This window comes from Chroicocephalus ridibundus, chromosome 9, assembly GCF_963924245.1.
Source record: "Chroicocephalus ridibundus chromosome 9, bChrRid1.1, whole genome shotgun sequence".
NCBI classification, from domain to species: domain Eukaryota; kingdom Metazoa; phylum Chordata; class Aves; order Charadriiformes; family Laridae; genus Chroicocephalus; species Chroicocephalus ridibundus.
The window spans coordinates 30,412,544-30,430,210 of NC_086292.1; positions in this window are offsets into that span (position 1 = coordinate 30,412,544).

A 17,667-nucleotide genomic window follows, 5' to 3' on the forward strand; every position below is an offset into this window, starting at 1 on the left:
CAGGGTTTCTCTAAAACAAACCAAACCCAAACCAGAGCACAAAGCATTTTTCAGTTTTTAGTAAATGAGAAAAGAATTAATTCCCATCTGAAATACTTTGTTTAGAGATTTCCAATCACCTCACTGAAATCCAAAACAAGCAAACAAACAAAACACTTGAGGAAAAAAAACCAAACACACAAATCATTTCCCTATTGCAGGTAGGTTCAAGTCTTACAAATGAAAGGCTGCAGGCCCAACAAACCCATACCAAGTCTGTGTATTGCTATGAAACGATGAAGCCCTGCTCAGTCCCTCAGTTTCAACTTCCCAGTTGCACGACTGAACACATACTGCCATGATTCAGGCTTGCTTCCAGAATCCTGCAGAATATGTATACTCTCTATCTGAGAAAATAAATTGGCCCAGAAGATTTTACGGGGGGACGCTTTATTCTTTAAAGGACCACTTAATGTATACAACTATTCTTTCATTTGCTGCCCCACTGACATGAACAAGAACTATTCCAGTGGATACTAGCTGTGAGAGTGTTTCTAAGATGTAGGACTTGTTGTCTAGGTGTTGGACTGTGGCCACTGACCTATTTCTTGAAGACCAGGAGGGAGCCTTCAGAATACTCTTCACCTAGAAAGTGTGGAAAGCTAGAAGGAACAAAGTGCCTTCAGGCAAAAAAGCTCTATTCTGCCATGGCAGTACATTGAGCTAGTCACTCTAAATACACAGATATCAAATGACATTTCTATTTACATGATAATCTTATCTAAAGACTGTGAAGTGACAATCCACCTATACAGTACAGTTTCCAAAACAAAACCCCAGATAAACTCTAGGGTGTCTAATTGGCTCTGTCTGGCTATGTGTACATATTCACACCTCATTTATACACAGAGGCAGTTTCCTTCAAGCACCGCATACTGCAAACTCACCAACCATTTAGAATTAGACCTCAAAGTTCAACCACAGAAGGAATTGTCCCTCTCTGAGACTGAGGGGCCACTGCTGCTAGCACAGGCTGGAGACAGGCATGTGCATTTCCAGAGCCAATGCCTTCCCTCTCACCAGTAGTTCTTCATTGTATACACAGTAGTGATCACCAACAGCCATTCCCCCCTTGCCCTTTGAGTTACATTTTTCTTTGTTCCTTTCTGCATGCTTCTTCCCTTTCCTTTTAAATCGGTTTCCCTCTCTATCTCAAAAATATGCCCTCATGCCCTTCTCTGGCTTTACTAATTAATTTAAAAGTCAGCAGGAGTTGAGCTCCAAACTCATAAGGAATCTAACTTCGCTCTAACAAAAATTTAAAAGCAAAACAATTCTTATATTCCAGTCCCTCAAGACAGCTACAGCTCAGTGAGAAAAACAGTATTCCATTTTGTGTTTTATGAAAATATTGTGGATTGTAATCCCATTGCATTCTGGAATACAAATCCCCACTTAGATGGATAAGGCAACAGAGTGAGATGTAACTTAAATGGCAAGAAATTTCACATGGCTTATGTACTAGTTACACCAATTAATTATGCATATAATAATAAGGATATGAAAGACAGTAAAAGCTGAGTTTCCATTTTACAAGCTGTGATCATATCAGTTAGCTCAATGCTATTAGATTCATTTACACGCTGAACTTTTCAGGGGAAAGGGAAGAAAAAGATAAGAAAGAAAATATGGAAAGAAGCTTAAAGGAAAGGAAAACAGAGGTGGGATGTAAAAGCCATGAAGAATATAGTACTGTTATAACAAAAAAAAAATGAAGAGGGGACAGAATGTGAATTAGCATCAGTTTACTGCACGTCTTGGATCACTCAAATGAAGGACAGAAATAATATCCCTATGGCAGATATGACTCAAATTTCTACTGTTATAAAGTGAGGGTAGCTCCACTGAGATCAGAAAGCTATACTGATTTATATTAGCTGAGAATATTGCCCACAGACTTTAAGCCTCTTCATAGATCCTTATCCTAGCACAGGAGCAATAGGAGATGTTTATCAGGTCATGCTGAAATAACCCAGACTAAAAGGCAGTTTTACTTTTTTTTCAGTCTCCTTCTGTATGTAATTTCCCCATTAATGGTATGGAAAACAGTTTGATTTTCAAAACATCCCCCTCAGCATTTTTTCCCCTTGGCATTTATTTTATTTACCTGAATCCCCTAAGGCTGATCCTTCCCTGCAGATGGACCCAATTAATCTTTCCAACAGTGCCCCTAAGACAAAAGAAAGTAATATATGTACAGATGGGACCGGGGCACTCCATCATCCAGCCAAACAAGTGACCAGTAATGTGACCAAAACTATCCCCTTGAGGTTATTGACTGACCACTGTGAAGTCACACAAGGCTCTGTGTAAACAATAAATTTTATTTACTAAGGTGGTACCCTAGAAAAAAAAAAAAAAGATTGGTTTAAGGGAGTAAGGGAGTATATAATAAATTATTTCTGACATGAATAAATTATACAACTGGAAGGCAAATTGCCATCGTAAATTTATCTGCCAAATTAATTTACAGTGGGCCTCTAGCATGACAATAGGTGAAATGTGATACAAATGTATGTAGAATAAACAGCATTTCTGCAGTGTTGCCTTGTATATTCTACTGCACTCTCATTAAGTTGAAAGAATACCCACTATTGCCAAGCTAAAATGCTAGAGGGATTTTCCAGTCCCGAGTTATCCTTTTGGTTTTTGAGACCAAACTAATAGGAAAGTAAATGAATTCTTGCATTGTTAGAGATGGACAGTAAAGTGTTTGCCAGTTTTATGTTTATTAAGAAAAATAAATATTATCATCTTAATTCCTTCCCTATAATATTTCCTTTCAAGGGGAACAAATGGATCTGTGTTATCTTCCACAGTCAGGCTTTAAGGTAGCCACCTGCTCTGCTACAAGAATACAATAAAATAGTGAATTGTTTTCTTAACCAAAGCAAAATTTGCCACTCTTACTCTGAAAACCAAGGGAGTTTGATTGCCTTTTCACTTGGTCATTAATTCTGTAGACTGCTAAGCAACTTGATCCTGATCCAGCAATGTATAGTAGCAACGCTAGTAACATAATAACTATGAACTGTGTTTTAGAGGTACTCATGGGTGTATTTTCCTGGGCCAGTACCAGAATAAACCCACAAATATCAGTGGAGAGGAAAATCAAAATCACTCAGTCTCAGACTAATATTCTGTCTGTAATATAAATTAGTTTAGATCACCACTTTGGAAAACCATTTGCAAACTGCCAAATAGTTGTGCAGGAGGGTCATACTGAATAACCGATATCCAATATAGATTTTTAGTAGCTGGACCTTTCAACCTACAAGCACAGAATTTGAGCACTGGCTGAGAGTGTTAGGAACACAAGTGACATTACCTTCTGTCCAAATTCTCCAGCCATCCCAGCTGCCTTGAACAGTTCCCGTCTCCCAAAAGTCATATTCTGCATGGGGCTTGGCAGCTGAAAGGGAGTTAGCAATCCCCAAGCCCCTTTGGCTCAGATAAAGCAACATGGCAGGAAGTAACAGTTTTGAAGCAACGTTAACAATCTGCCAAGTTTAAAATACAGTCTTCTATGAACAGGAGAAAAATCTATTCACAAAATTAAACATAGCTTTATGTTTTATTGGGTACTTTTCTTTTTCTTCTTCAGAAAGAAAAAGAAAAAAAAATAATTTATTGAATTTCAGAATCCATGACAGTTGAGAATGGCCTGGGCGTGAAAGTTATCCTCTGTAAAGAGCTTTATGCATGTTTTAATGGATTTTTTTGTGGATCTGTGAATCAAGGATGGCTCCCTGAATGAAGAAGATCCTGGAGAATCCCAGTAGATTTTTGACAAACTAGCAAATAAGATTTTAGATTCCTCTTCTCTTTTCGCAGTTTACTTCAGTAAAGTTCCCTTTACTGAAGGAAGCTAAATGAAATAGTCTATTGAGACTGATTCAAGTACTTTTGGGGATGCTACCCTTCAGTCCAATACCTTCACTTTGGACAAGATAACGAACAGCTCTTTAAGCAGTAAAGTCACTTGCACTTGCTCACAGGCAACCAAAGGCAAAGACTAGGCTAGGGGAGCAGAGGATCTGAGGCAGGAGCTTCCTGCGCTCCTGAGGTTGGGACACACTGATCTACATAAATCTCTAGGAAATAAAATCAAGCCATCTATAAGCCAAATAAGCTTTCACAGATATGTCCAACAGTCAGGAACAAAGTTACTATTCCCCTGCCAGAGCCTTTTAAACAAATAACTCACATGATGTATTTAATAGATGTCTCTAGATGTGGGCTTGAGTCAGGCAAGGGGTAGAGATGTTGATATAGCACCTCCTAAAACCCAACATTTCCTTCGAGCTATGCCTGCTGGTTTCCCTCTGTGGTCCCAACAAATAACTGAAGAATGCTAAAAAAGTGACAGCGATGCTTTGCATGTTGCACAGCCTTGGTTTGATACTTCAGGTTGTGACATTGCTGAAGTCTGGTTGTTAAAATACTAATGCAGAAAATAATCACTAATGCAGAAAAGTTGTTTCTTTTTCAGGAAGGGGCTATCATAGCATTAGAAATCAGTGATTTTCACAGAGGCTTTCAGGAACTCTGCAATTCTCATTTGCTTGAATAAAAGGCATTAATAAAGCTGTAGCTGTCAATATAAAAGTAATCAAACGGTGTCAGCTCTTCTCTGAAGACAACACAGGTCTATTAAGATTTACTTACTCAGGCAGATGGACCAAGCTGATGCATGGATTACCTTAGATATTGGAGACTCTTAAAGGATCTTCGTCTCCAGGGATAGAGGACCATGTTATTTTTTCCAAATGTCCAGAAGAAGAATGAGGGAATTCAAAGGAATATATTCTCTTTTAGGTCTGGATGAACTCCCAACAGGGCCATGTCCTGAAGCTATAGAGGCCATGCCATTTGCACAATCCTAGGTTTTACTCTGGTGCCCTGACCTTTGTGTATATGCTGAATTCAAAAGCTTTCCACTACATCTGGCAGACAAAAAGATGAAGAAAATTCATTTTCCCTTTCCTAACAAAACAGAGTATTTAGCATTCCACATAAATTAGAACCAGGAAATAGGGATCTCATCCATTAATTCAATTTAAAATTCCAAATGTTTTTGAAAGGTTTTTCATCAGCCTATTTCAAAGCAATAATAAGGGGTTGGAGTTAGTCCTTCCAAATATAAACAACTATAATTCTACTAGGTCCAGTGAAGATATGACAATTTATATTATCAGAAGAAGAGGTCTAGAAATACGTAAGCCATAGGTGTTCTAACTCCTATCAATCCTTCTCCCATTTTTGTTTTGTCCTGCTAAACTTTGCTCAGAAAATGACCTTGAGTACAACTGCTCCTTCCATTGTTAACCCTCTGACCTTCTAAACTAACATCCTTTGCTCTTTCTAATTCAGAAGGTTTCTGGGGCTTATTAACTAAACAGGCCAAGTGACCGTTCCCAACTGAAACCAGAGTCTCTGACAAGGAGGTCATTGTTTTCCAGGCTTCCTCCCTAGTACTAGATCTGCAGATTTCAGACTGAAAAGGAATAATGCAGACATTCTTTGTCTAAACATTATCTGGAAAGCATCAAGATAACTCAAGCCACTTCCTCGTCATTTAAGATTTGAGGGGTCATCCCTAGGGACCTAAGTGATTATTGCCATAGTTTTCAAACTGGGATGCTGAAATTTGTAGCAAACTATATGATGAGGTATCTAAATAAAAGAACCTCAGCTGTCAGAATTAATAATAATTTGAACTCCCACTGATGTCAGCAAAGTAAAGGGTACTCAGCACCTCTGTGAATTGCAATATTTTTACTTACGTGCCTCACTATATGCTTAGATGAAGAGCTGAAAGCAATCAAATTTGGAAAGTATGAACAGAATTCTCAAAAGAAGATACTGTATTTAGGCTTCTGAATTTTTAGTTTAGGATCCATGTGATTTTCAAGAGTCATGAGCTTATGAGTGAAGTAACTACTTTTGAAAATTCTTTCTCTTTACTTTAGGCAAGACACAAAAAGTCTGATGTTCTGTACAGGTTGAGGGATCTTCGTGTAATACATCCTGGAAAAGCAGAAATTCTGGCCGAGATATGGGGGCATACTACTAGGCGCTTCAGTTCCATAGAAACAGCAGACTTATATTTTTACATTCATGCAACACATTAGTACAAATAAGTTGCTTTCTACATAATTCATCTCATTTCTCTCAAGAGCCCCTTCCTCAAAAGAGCCCATTCAATATCTAAGAAATACACTCTATATGTCTTAAAATATCTTTGAAGTCCTCTTATTTTAAAGATAATGGCAGTAAATTTACTGGACTACTAAGAAGGCTTTAATTTCTCCCATCAGCACCACCTAGTGCAGAGCATGCTTCATGTCACTGCACCCACATGTAGCTCTTCCATCTGTATCCCAGATGCATTCAGCCTTGAGCAGTTTCCTATGAGCATCTTACATCAATAATGTTAAAAGGAAAAACATGGGAGAAGGACAGGATATTATGTCAAGTAAATTTAAGATATCAACTCTCAAAGTAAGGGTAGGCGAAATACTACAACTGAATTTCAGGAGCGTATTTTCGTAGAAGTTGACATACAAACAATAGAAAGTTTATTATATAGGTACGCTATTAAAGGGGAGTTGCTAAATTTTAAACTTGGTTGTGCTGATGTAATCTCTCTACTTCTCAGAACCGAGGTGACAGAAAAAGGAGCCACAGTGAAGCTACAGGGATATTTAAATTTTTATTTTAATGTAATATCAGTTTATTTTGAAAAGACCATCAACATCTTTCCATTTCAGAAATCTAAACACCAATCCCAAACCACAGATTTTAGAGCAAAAAGCTAAAGTCTTCCTTTATACCATTAATTGCTGTAGGTCACTGAATAAAGAGCACTCTCCTCATCTGAACTCAGTTTCTGCCACCAGAATGTCAGATGGCTATGGCATTCCAACCCATACAAAAGATTCTCCCTTTATAAGAGAAAAAAAAAAAAAGAAAAAAGAATGGCATTGTTTTTTCTATCATTTAGAGTGTTTATGTCTGGGCAGATAGTTTATAAAAGGAGAAATGTCATTATGTGCACATTTTAAAAGCAATACTAAGTCTACACCCAAAAGAAAAATTCAATAGTTCCACGTAAACAGACAGACCTAAATCATAAAAGGGCCTATGAACACAGACAAGACTAATCTTTTTCAACACGCACTGTTTTTCAATATTGCATTAAAAAGAACCTCCCAAGATTAAAGTCCCCATTATGCCAGATGCTATACATGTAATTCTGTCTACATTTTTTCATTCATAAATAAATGTCAATGGTATTTTCTTGGCACAAACAAATCAATGTATATATCTGGGACCCAGGCTGTTGAATCTCTGCGCAAATGAAAGCTACAAGCTAAACAGAATTTCTACAGAGAAGTGAAGCCCATATGTTCAGATTATCACAGCTGGATATGAAAAATTGTAGTATATTGATTAACTTTGATTTTATTCAATGAGCTATGACAGGAAGCCACTAAGCTGAATACATCTTCCTTTCTGGAACAAGAGGGGTTCTGCCCATAATACCACTGACTCTGAATGGACTCTCTCTAATTTTCTTTTTTGTTTTGTTTCTGAAATTTTGTGGGCTACTGCCAGAGTAGGAGTAATGAACAGAAAAGACTTAGACTAACCCATTTAGAGAGAGAGAGTTTAGTAATGGGGGCTACTTTCCTGAACAAAGAGATGTTCCTCTATCTGAAGCAAGATTACTGGGAGGGCTGTCTGTGATCTAAAACAAGAGGGAAAGATTGATAAACATCAAGGCAACTAAACTCAGGAGCTTGTTGTGCTCCAGGAATCTGAACTCACTGTCTATTAAGGACTTGATACACTATGTATTTCAGTAGACTGTGGCATAGGTGTAGCACAGGTGTGGTATAATGCTTAGGCAATCACCTATGGGATATCAAATACTTCTGCTTTCAGGTCCTAGATATGTGAGCTGTACCTGCAAAGCGAGAAACTGAGAGGTAGGAGCATTGATCAATGGATGGGACTAAGAACTGGACAGGATTCAGCACTTTGGTTCAGTCACAACGGAATGGTGCTCTCCTGGCGAGGTGTATAAGGACAGATTGTGACATCAGCTACAATTATCTTTGTCCACTGTTATTGGTGTGAGAGGTTTGCTGGTTTTCTGCAGTGACACCAGCAAACGTCTCTGCAAAAGAACAACACCTTACTGCTTATGATTTTGAGATATCCCAGTTCCAGAAACAAAAGTTGCCTTTGGGAAATGGGCTAAGCATCACAGACTTAATAATGAAACATTTACATTAACTCATTAGAACAATTATAGACACAAAACCCAAGGTTCACTATCCCTTTTAAGGTAAACAGCATATAAGCCCCTCCTGTCTTTCTGCTGTTAAAACAGACCTTCATTCTGATGATTTATTTCTTGCTTCAGAAAGACACTGCCTGTAGCTGCGATTAGACAGAATATACTTTCACAACAATCCCTAATGCACTTCCCATGTTTTTAGTCTAATGACTGTGACAGTGCCATTTGCTGCTGGCTAAAGGCTTCAAATTCTGTTTTATCTCACAGTGTACCATGCTTACATGCAGTGATGGTATGACACTGACTATATATAGTATGCTACACACCACTAGGCACTTTGGGTAGGAAGAAACCCCATAAATATATGTAATATATATATAATGGCTTAAGCCAATATCTCATGCATCTGAAATAACCCATATAGCCAGTTCAGCTGGCAGACATTTCAGATGGAGTTCCCAACCTTGGAAAAGGTTAGGCAAAAAAACAGGAGAAGGATTTGATCAGTCATACTGTATGATCGTGCTGAGGGAACCAGTCTGTGCAGCCAGCTCTCAAATGTCATTCCTTCCTGTGGATGCTGTGACATTAATTACATCTGATAAGAAGAGTAGGTGGGCCACCATTCTAAATATGAAGCAGACTCACAATGGCAATGAAAAGGGAGACAGGAGCAGAAAGGGTTAAGTGACACAGTGAAAAGACAGACAGACAGCTGAACATAGGTAGTGGGACTCTAATTGAAGCAGTACCAGTGGTATGTTTCCTGAAGCAAGAATTAAAAGCCTGCAGTACCTTACAGGATCTGTAACTTTTTGGTACAGACCTTAGCTCTTACCAACAAACACATTAGTAAACTGGAAAAAAAGATCTGCACCACGGTCTTCCAATTCTAAATGTGCAACAAAAGTGGAATGTAAATAGTATGTAAAGCCAGCTAGTAGAGCTAATTAAGTGCACGACAGTCCTGAATATTATATCTAGAAGACTGTTTACTGCTGCTTGTCACAGCCCAATAGCAGCACATCAACACTCTGGTTTCAGAATACATTAAAACCTTTCATTTCGGCCTTGGGCACTGACAGCAACAGAAAAGAGGAGGTAATTTATTCATGATATCACTGCTTGTTTTGGAGTAGCTCTGCTCAATTGACTCTTTGTAATTTCTAGACAGCGTGTAATGTTGTAGCAGATGAGAATATTAGGATAGCACTGAGTGCACATGTAGAAAGATGACTGGAATATTAGAAACATTTACTTTACAAAGCCATCAGGCGTACAAGCCAACACATTGGAACGGTTTTTAAGCTCTTGGCATCTCCCACCAGCTAATTGTTTCACTTGTGGGCAAAAAGAAATAATTGATATTTGTAATTTTATCAGAAGAATATAAAGAAAAATCACTTGCCTTAGCCTGCAACTTAAAAGAATGGTACTGTAGGAATCTAACGTTTTAATAATATCTGAATATTACATTTACATAAAACTGATATAATTTAATGGTGCCACAAACTAAGAAAACAAATCATATCTGTCTGTGATTTCCCTACAAATTCTTGTAGATGTAAAGAATTGGAGAAAAAATATTCTTCCGGTATTCTTTTCAGCTTATTTACTCTGTGAATGGTAGGGTCCAGTAAATTCTAGTGTTTTCTTCAATTTCTCTTTGGAGTCCGCTCTGCCCTATAAGGTTAGTTTCAGTTTGGAGAGAGGGGGGAAATTCAGTGAATCTTAACCAGGACTATGCATGGTCACTATGGCCATCCGTGAGCATGCAGTACCAGTGTCATGGCATTCAGTTGTTCCACAACTTTTATATCTTTATCAAATAAACGATACAGAGAAAAGCATTTAAAAAAATAAGAGAAGTGGTAGCAAAGCCACAGACCTGCAGGAAGACTCCATGGAGCACCTACTTCAGTTTTAAATGCATTGCTTTAAATTGATCTGGTTTTCTGTCAGCTGTATCTCACCAGGGTGGATATTTACAGCAATAGCATGAAAGCAAACTCCCGCTTCTAAATGAGATGCCAGAATTGGAATTTAATAAGGAAAAAAAAATTGGAAATCAAAATTTAAAAATCCTTGTGATATCCCCATCCTCACAGGAAAGCACATTGACAGAAAAAGCCTCTGGGTCAGGCAAAAATAGAAAATAAAGAAGAGACTACTGCACTTTCACACTTTTAGAGGAACCCCCATGGTATAAAGCACCGCAGGGGCAAACACTTACATTGCAGATGCTAATATGGTCTGCTGCTTTAGGAAATCATTATTTCTCTACCACTTGGACCAGTTCTATGAAGATTAACTTGTACCAGAATGGATGTCACTGTACTGATATCAAAGAACTTCACTTTCCAAAAAATCAAATTAATGTCTTTCACATACATATACTTTTGTATACAGCACCTGCTCACCATTTTCCCTAATACACAGAATGGCACAATCCTACAGCTAGAACAATAACACTTGATCTATGAGACTGATTTCACTATTAAGCAAAGCAAGCTTTTATAAAAAGGCAGTGTTTAACTGGAATATTACGAAAATTGATCAATTTGCTATCACTTTCATTAAATATGTCACATTCACATACAAAGAGTATTTTCCCACAAACTTAGAAAGGTATTCGTAAATGAATGAACTCAATGCAATTCAAAATGGGGGAATACACTCAAAGGGAAAAGATAAGGAAAAGCAGCTAATTACTTATTTGTGGCACTTTCAGAGCTTAAGATGTATTTTTTACATCTTAGATTCTACGTAAGCCACCGTTTTTCACCCTACACCATTTTAAAAATAAACTTTCTGATAAAGTGTAATACACACAGGAACAGATCTTTACCCACTACACAAATAAACAAACCAAGCAGATATGGTAATCATGGCAATGAATTTCAACTGCTGTTCTACGAAAGCCTACCTCTTGGACTTGAAAGAAGCTGGTTTGTTCAGTGAAACTGTTAAATCCAATAATCTTTCAATGACTGCATGATTCTCTGTGGCCACAAGAGCTACTTCTAATTTATTTAATGATATTTAATTAAGTCCTCATTAATGCTCATTTTTAAACAGTTTCATCATTACCAAGAATGACTACTATTAACTGCAAAGAGTGTAGCCCTGGGCACAGGGAGATCAAAGATTAATAAATTAGCTTATTGCTTCAGCAGTGCAATTTTAAATCTACCTATGTCTGCCCCTGAAAGCTTTCTAAATGAGCTAATGGTGCAGTACTATAGTTCTCATTGTATACGAGTTTATTAAATTATGATAATCATTAATAGTTTTCTTACACCCATTATTACAAAACATGAGCTGATGGATGTTACAATAGGCAGTGCATTCATGTACAGGCATCTATTTACTTCATTTGTAAAACATGTTAACATGATGATACATCTGTTCTTGTTACTTACTATTTCAAAGGATACTGATTTTGAAATCAATCCAATGATTTCATCTGGATATTATTTAATAACAATTCAGAACAGATTCTCCTACCCTTACTCAGAATGGGTTGTATGCAATCTCTCAAGTATGCCCATTGAAACCACAGAGGCTACTCCAGGAGTAATATACTGTTGCATGTGAAAAAGAGAAGCAGACTCCAGCCCACAACTGTTGTTACCATGATTATTGCAGCAGCTATTATACTGACTGACCGATGACAAATGGGCCAGAGTTCGTAGCTATGAATGCTCTTGAGAGTGAAGACATGTAATTTATGTTTAGCATGATAAAGATACGAGAACAAGTGAGTCTGTGCAAATGAGGCAGAATGTTTATAGCAAAATCATTCTGGATAGAGCAACCCAAATCACCAAGACAGAGAAAAGAATATTATAGCAGCAGAGACTCAAGTCCCAGGATGAAAGTTTAGCCCTGTGGCTGTCAATATCGTAGAGGTATTATGGAGAAAGACTCTAAAAGCTTTAGAGACAGGTATATAACACAGAAATAAGGCAAGTCAAATGTGAAGTCCAAGTCTGAGAAAAAGACCTGAGAAATACACTGAATGATTAGGTTTTCCTCTGTGTCTGGGAAAGACAAAGAAAAGGACTTAAGGCAGAAAGAAGTGAGACAGGGTACAGGGAAAATAATGAGCTCTTTTTGGCTATGTTGAACTTCAGCTGGTTGTGAGGCTTTAATGAAAACAGGTAGATGTAGGAGATACGAATACAGTGGATTCAAATTGTAGGGGAAAATTACATTATTCAGAGATAATGTAAGATAAGCGAGAAAGAGAGGAGATTTACTTCAACAAATATGCTTCAATAATTATATGCTGTTACTTATTTTACACTCATTTTACAAGGTCGGTTTTACCTGCAAGTACAACTGAACAACTTCAGCTACACATAAAATGTATTTCCTTTGAAATAACTGGGAGTCAGAAACATCAAAGGGACATTCACCTCTACACAGAGATGGGGATCTCCAAAAGAAGTATGCAATCACCTACTAGAATGGAGTCCTTGGATTTGGTCTGAATCCTCAAGTTTGTTCTTCCTTCTCTATTTCAGCTATGTTTAGAGCCTGATTTTCACAATGCTCATTGTCTTGTGGTGCAAACTTTATTAACACTCCACATGAATCCTTTATCACACACAGGTCTCATATAGGGTGCAAAGGAATGCCAGTTCTACATTCCTGGGCCTCTGATATCAGTGCTTTTAATTATAACAATTTTGCAAGAAAATATGCACCTAAACCACAAGTATTATGCCTACAGCATTAATTTATCTGAGCATGTGTGTTTGCAGTGGAATGCACTGCAAATATATTAACATTCTGAACATCTTAACCCTGAGATAAACATGTCACTGATCAGAATTCAGCATACGGTGTATGGTTCAGAACGTGGGTCACGGATTTTGGTTTCCTCAGAGGTGAAAACAAAATATAGCCACTCCAAAAAGGAAAGGTTATAGCTGTTCTTGCAAGGAGTTGGGCATGGTGTCAAAAAAAATTGTTGTCTTGATGGGATTGTGTTAGGGCAGGACCATCTAGCAAACCCTAGGAATTCTCATCTTCTTTTTTAGGCAGTTACCTAGAATAGGAGGAGGAGATGAAGGAAACTGGAACGAGGGGTAATCATGATCCTCAGCCGCTGTGTATGCAGCAGCGTCAATTCATGGAGCGCAATCTGCAGCAGTATCATGGGTAGCAGAGAGCACACCCTCTGCCTATCCCTCCAACCCTCCTCTCCCACACTAAACGTGTTGAAGTTCTGGTTACTGGGAGCCCAGTATCTGCCTGTACTGCCCAGCTTGTCTCCTCTTGCCTTAGCAAAGTGGTCTATGTATGTGACTTGCACTAGCTAAGACTTCAGTACAGAGAAGCAGGTAAAGAAAGAAGCAGTAGCCTGAGGCTGTTTCCTTTTTTCTGGCAGAATGTAGCAGTCTGAGAAAGTTTGGATCAGCCTGACAGCATGCTCATTTCCACACTAACTCAGTGTGTATCTCAGATTTCCCTGCTCATCTTCCCCTTTACTTATGGACTGCCTCCCAGATCTGTTTTACCAATCAAAACATAGTCCAATTAGGTTTTCAGCAGTTTGCTGAAAAGTCAGTCAATGAAGCGCTTGGAAGGACCTGAGATTGTGTTTTGCGAGAGATTTAGTTCCTTCAAGGGCAGAGCCTTTCTTTGCTGCCTCACACCTCCCTCTTGAAAACATTGGAACATTTGGGGAACTGTCACATAGGATTTTGTTACCATGCTTTTGTTACCATGCTCTAATGCAAGGAGACTGGAAAGTGACCCAATTCATATTAAAAAAAAAAAAAAAAGCAACAACCCAGACCAGCAACAACAAAAAGAATTTCTGCAGACACCAATGCAAACCAAAGGGGATTGTGCTTACTCAGCAAGTTGATATTTTCTTTAAGGAACTAGAAAATGTAAAATCCTCACAGACAAACTCACTCTGTTAACAATTGAATTTTGTCCACTTGGTTTTGGAGGAAATCTAGCTCTCAAATTCAAGATATTAATCACTGAAGACAATCAAAAACATTTCTGCTTTTATTCAGTCTTTATAAGGTAAAACTGCCCAGTGAAACCCATAACTTACAGTCTGCATCTCTTTAAATCAGCACCTTATCAGCAGTTGCTGTAACGTATTTCTATTACCATAAAGTCAGGAACTTCCCATCTCTGGAAAAGAAGCTGTTCTTGCTGTGATTTGTACAGGAGAGGTGAATACACATGCAACGTAACTGGCCATGGCTGACATTGCACTGAGGATAAACAGCCAGCCAGGTTTACTACTCTTCCATTTACAGTATTGGGAGGAGGATGACTAGAATATAGCTATCCAGGACTTAAGGCTCCAAAGTATGTCAGACTGCAGCTCACATTACTAAGTCTCCTTTAGCTTTTGTGCATTACTCTCCCAGCAAAGGCCTTCTCCTGGGCATTACTCAGTTCCTCAGAAGCCAAAACCTGGCACAAGAAGCAGTATACGGAAACAGGAGACGACTGGTCCTTGATACTTACACTGGAAATCTGTAATTTGTTTTTTCTTCACATTGTAAATTATTCCAATTCTAAACACGTGCTGGAAAAGCTGCTTTTCAAAATCTAAAACTGCTGCAGAGGATCATGTGCCAATATTTAGACCACCCAGCTATGAAGCTGAATTTCCCATTCTCTCTTCTGATGTTTGATAGAGCACCTTTTATATTGAAAAGTGACTCTTCTCACAGAGGGCCCCAAAACCCGCACATGTTTTATCAAAATGCACGGAGACTCTACTAGGAGCATTCCTAATTCAGGAACTGAAGAGTCTGACCCAGGAAAAATGCTAGCCTAAAGTATCTCCTTACAATTGATTCTTCAGGATTTGGGCAACAATCTTCACTGAGGAGATGGGAGAATGCTTTTATTACCTTCATCTCCTGTTATTACAGCTCAGAACCATCAAAATACTTACGCATCATGCTTCAAAATACTTCTACTTCAATGCTAAAACACTTAGTGTATACTTAAATACTCTGCTGGATCAGGACCTGAGGACACTGGTATGTATTTAGTTCAGTAGTGCAAAAGAGCCAAACCCCTCTATTTTCTGAGCATTCTCATAAAATCCCCATTTATAATGGCAGTCCAGACAGGACCACTGCTGTCCCTTCTCTTGTTCAATACCGAGCTACTGGGCCAAAACTGCAGTTCTCTGCTTTCTAAGATTGTGTTCATGTGGGCAAGAACTGAACCTGTGTTTGTCTGTTTGCACTAGACTGGAGAATACTGTCCTGACCAACACTCATGGATTTTTACTATTACCTTGCTTGGTGGTAAAATTTCTACAACACAGTTTTTACTGTTAAATTGACAGTTTCAGACTTGTACCAATTCCATATTACAGCGATATGCTGTATATCACAGTAATATCCAGTGATGGCACTCAAATTTTAAATATCACAGTCATTTTTATGGTAACTCTAGCACTTCAAACAATAAACTGCTAAATCTCTGCCAGTAACCAACATATGAACTAAGACGAGTAAATGAGAGCTACTGACTGCACTTCATGAAATCTGATGGTGCATTTGCAAGGGCCTAAAAGATCACTCCCTTTGTTCCTGACCTCAGGAGTTTTGGGGTCAGTGGGTAATTGTTTTCATGCAGGATCTGCTCTGGCCTAGGTGTCATTACAGAAATGTTGTGCACGACTTCCCTCCATTAGGCAGCATCATGAACTGTAGCGAACTGGGTCACAGATGCAAATACAGCTCAGTACAGCTGCATAAACTAGTTCTCTTTCAGAGGAACATAGAAAGCACTGACTCCTGGGCAGTGCAAAAGCCACTTCACTATCACTTGTCAGACATCATATGATGAGCACTTTTAGGGGCTCCTCACCCTTAGTACCTCTAAGTCCACTCTTGAGGGCCAAGACATCACAGGGAAAATTGCACTCTCAGTATTTTCAATGCATCCATCTCTGCAAGAAAACCTTTCCTCATGAGTTTCCCACCACGGTTTTGGGAACTCGCAAGTCCAATTTGGAAGGAACGCTTGCATTTTAGACTGCATTTCCAAGCCACCAAAATGCAAGAATCTATTATCAAGACCTCAGGGTTCCAGGTGTCGCCTCATAAATTAACTCAAATGTTACAATTCTCAGAGGATAGGTTTTCTTGTCAGGGAAAACTCCCAGAACTGAAGCTTTCCTTGGCATCACAGTGTCCAAATTCTAATAGCATTTTGTGTTAATGGCAGCAACCCTCCAGTCACAGCAATCGATCTGAAATTCACTGAAATCAGGAGTTTTTCCTCTTTTTTTTTTTTTTTTGGTTCTACATCTGACTTAGAAACCTTGAGACCTAGATGATGATTACCTCACATGCAAAATCTGTTATTTCCTCATGCCATGCCTCTGCTCATGTCAGTAACACATCGCTAAACAAAGGCGTCCCAAAACAGTCAAACGATCATCTTATTAGGAGTCAGGAATTTTTTTCATTATATGAAACACCCATCACTGATACAATGTCAAATGTGAATGAGGTACTTATGATGGGAACTCACAATAGCAGGGGAAAGCGTACAGCATCTTGTACAAGGTATTTATGGAACTGATTCAGCAGACACTTGAACATGTGCTCAGGACCTAGTAAAATCTATGAGACATGAACACATGCTCTTGCTGTGCAGAAATAGTATGTTGAATCACCCCTGTAAAATGGGCTTTCACAGCCACCAACTGACACAATGATTTAACAAACTTATATGGTTTGATTCAAGCATCTCATCCAGAGGTAGACAAATGTAGTGCTTCATGATGTGCCATACTTAGTCCTCTTCCCACAAACTTCCATGGGAGCCAGAGCATGCAGGGGGCTAGCATTTATCCTCCAGCATAGCTCCTCTGTGCAAGGTTAATTCCGTCAATTCGATTCACAAGGGTTTGTGAGCCAGACAGGCAAACCGAAGAAGAATAAGCCTCTCTCACAAGGAGACAAGAACACGAAAGAGGTTGCCCAGCAAAGTCATCAAAGCAAACAGCATGAATGAAACAGTGTTGATGAAGACAGAAGTGGCATTGAAGGCTGCAATAACAAAGCAGGGCAGTGACATGAAGATAAGTGGCAAAGTAATTGGCTGGTTGAGCCAAGTGTATCCATATAGTCCGCCTGCCAGCAACCCATGCAAACAGATACTACACATTGAAGATCTAAGTGTCTATTTATGTAAATATATTCTAGATGGTAACACAAAAATACATAAGAACAAACACTTACTAAATAGAGCTAGAGGCTTCTGAGTATCTGAACTAATTATTACAAACCTTCTTTGCATTTACTGTCAAT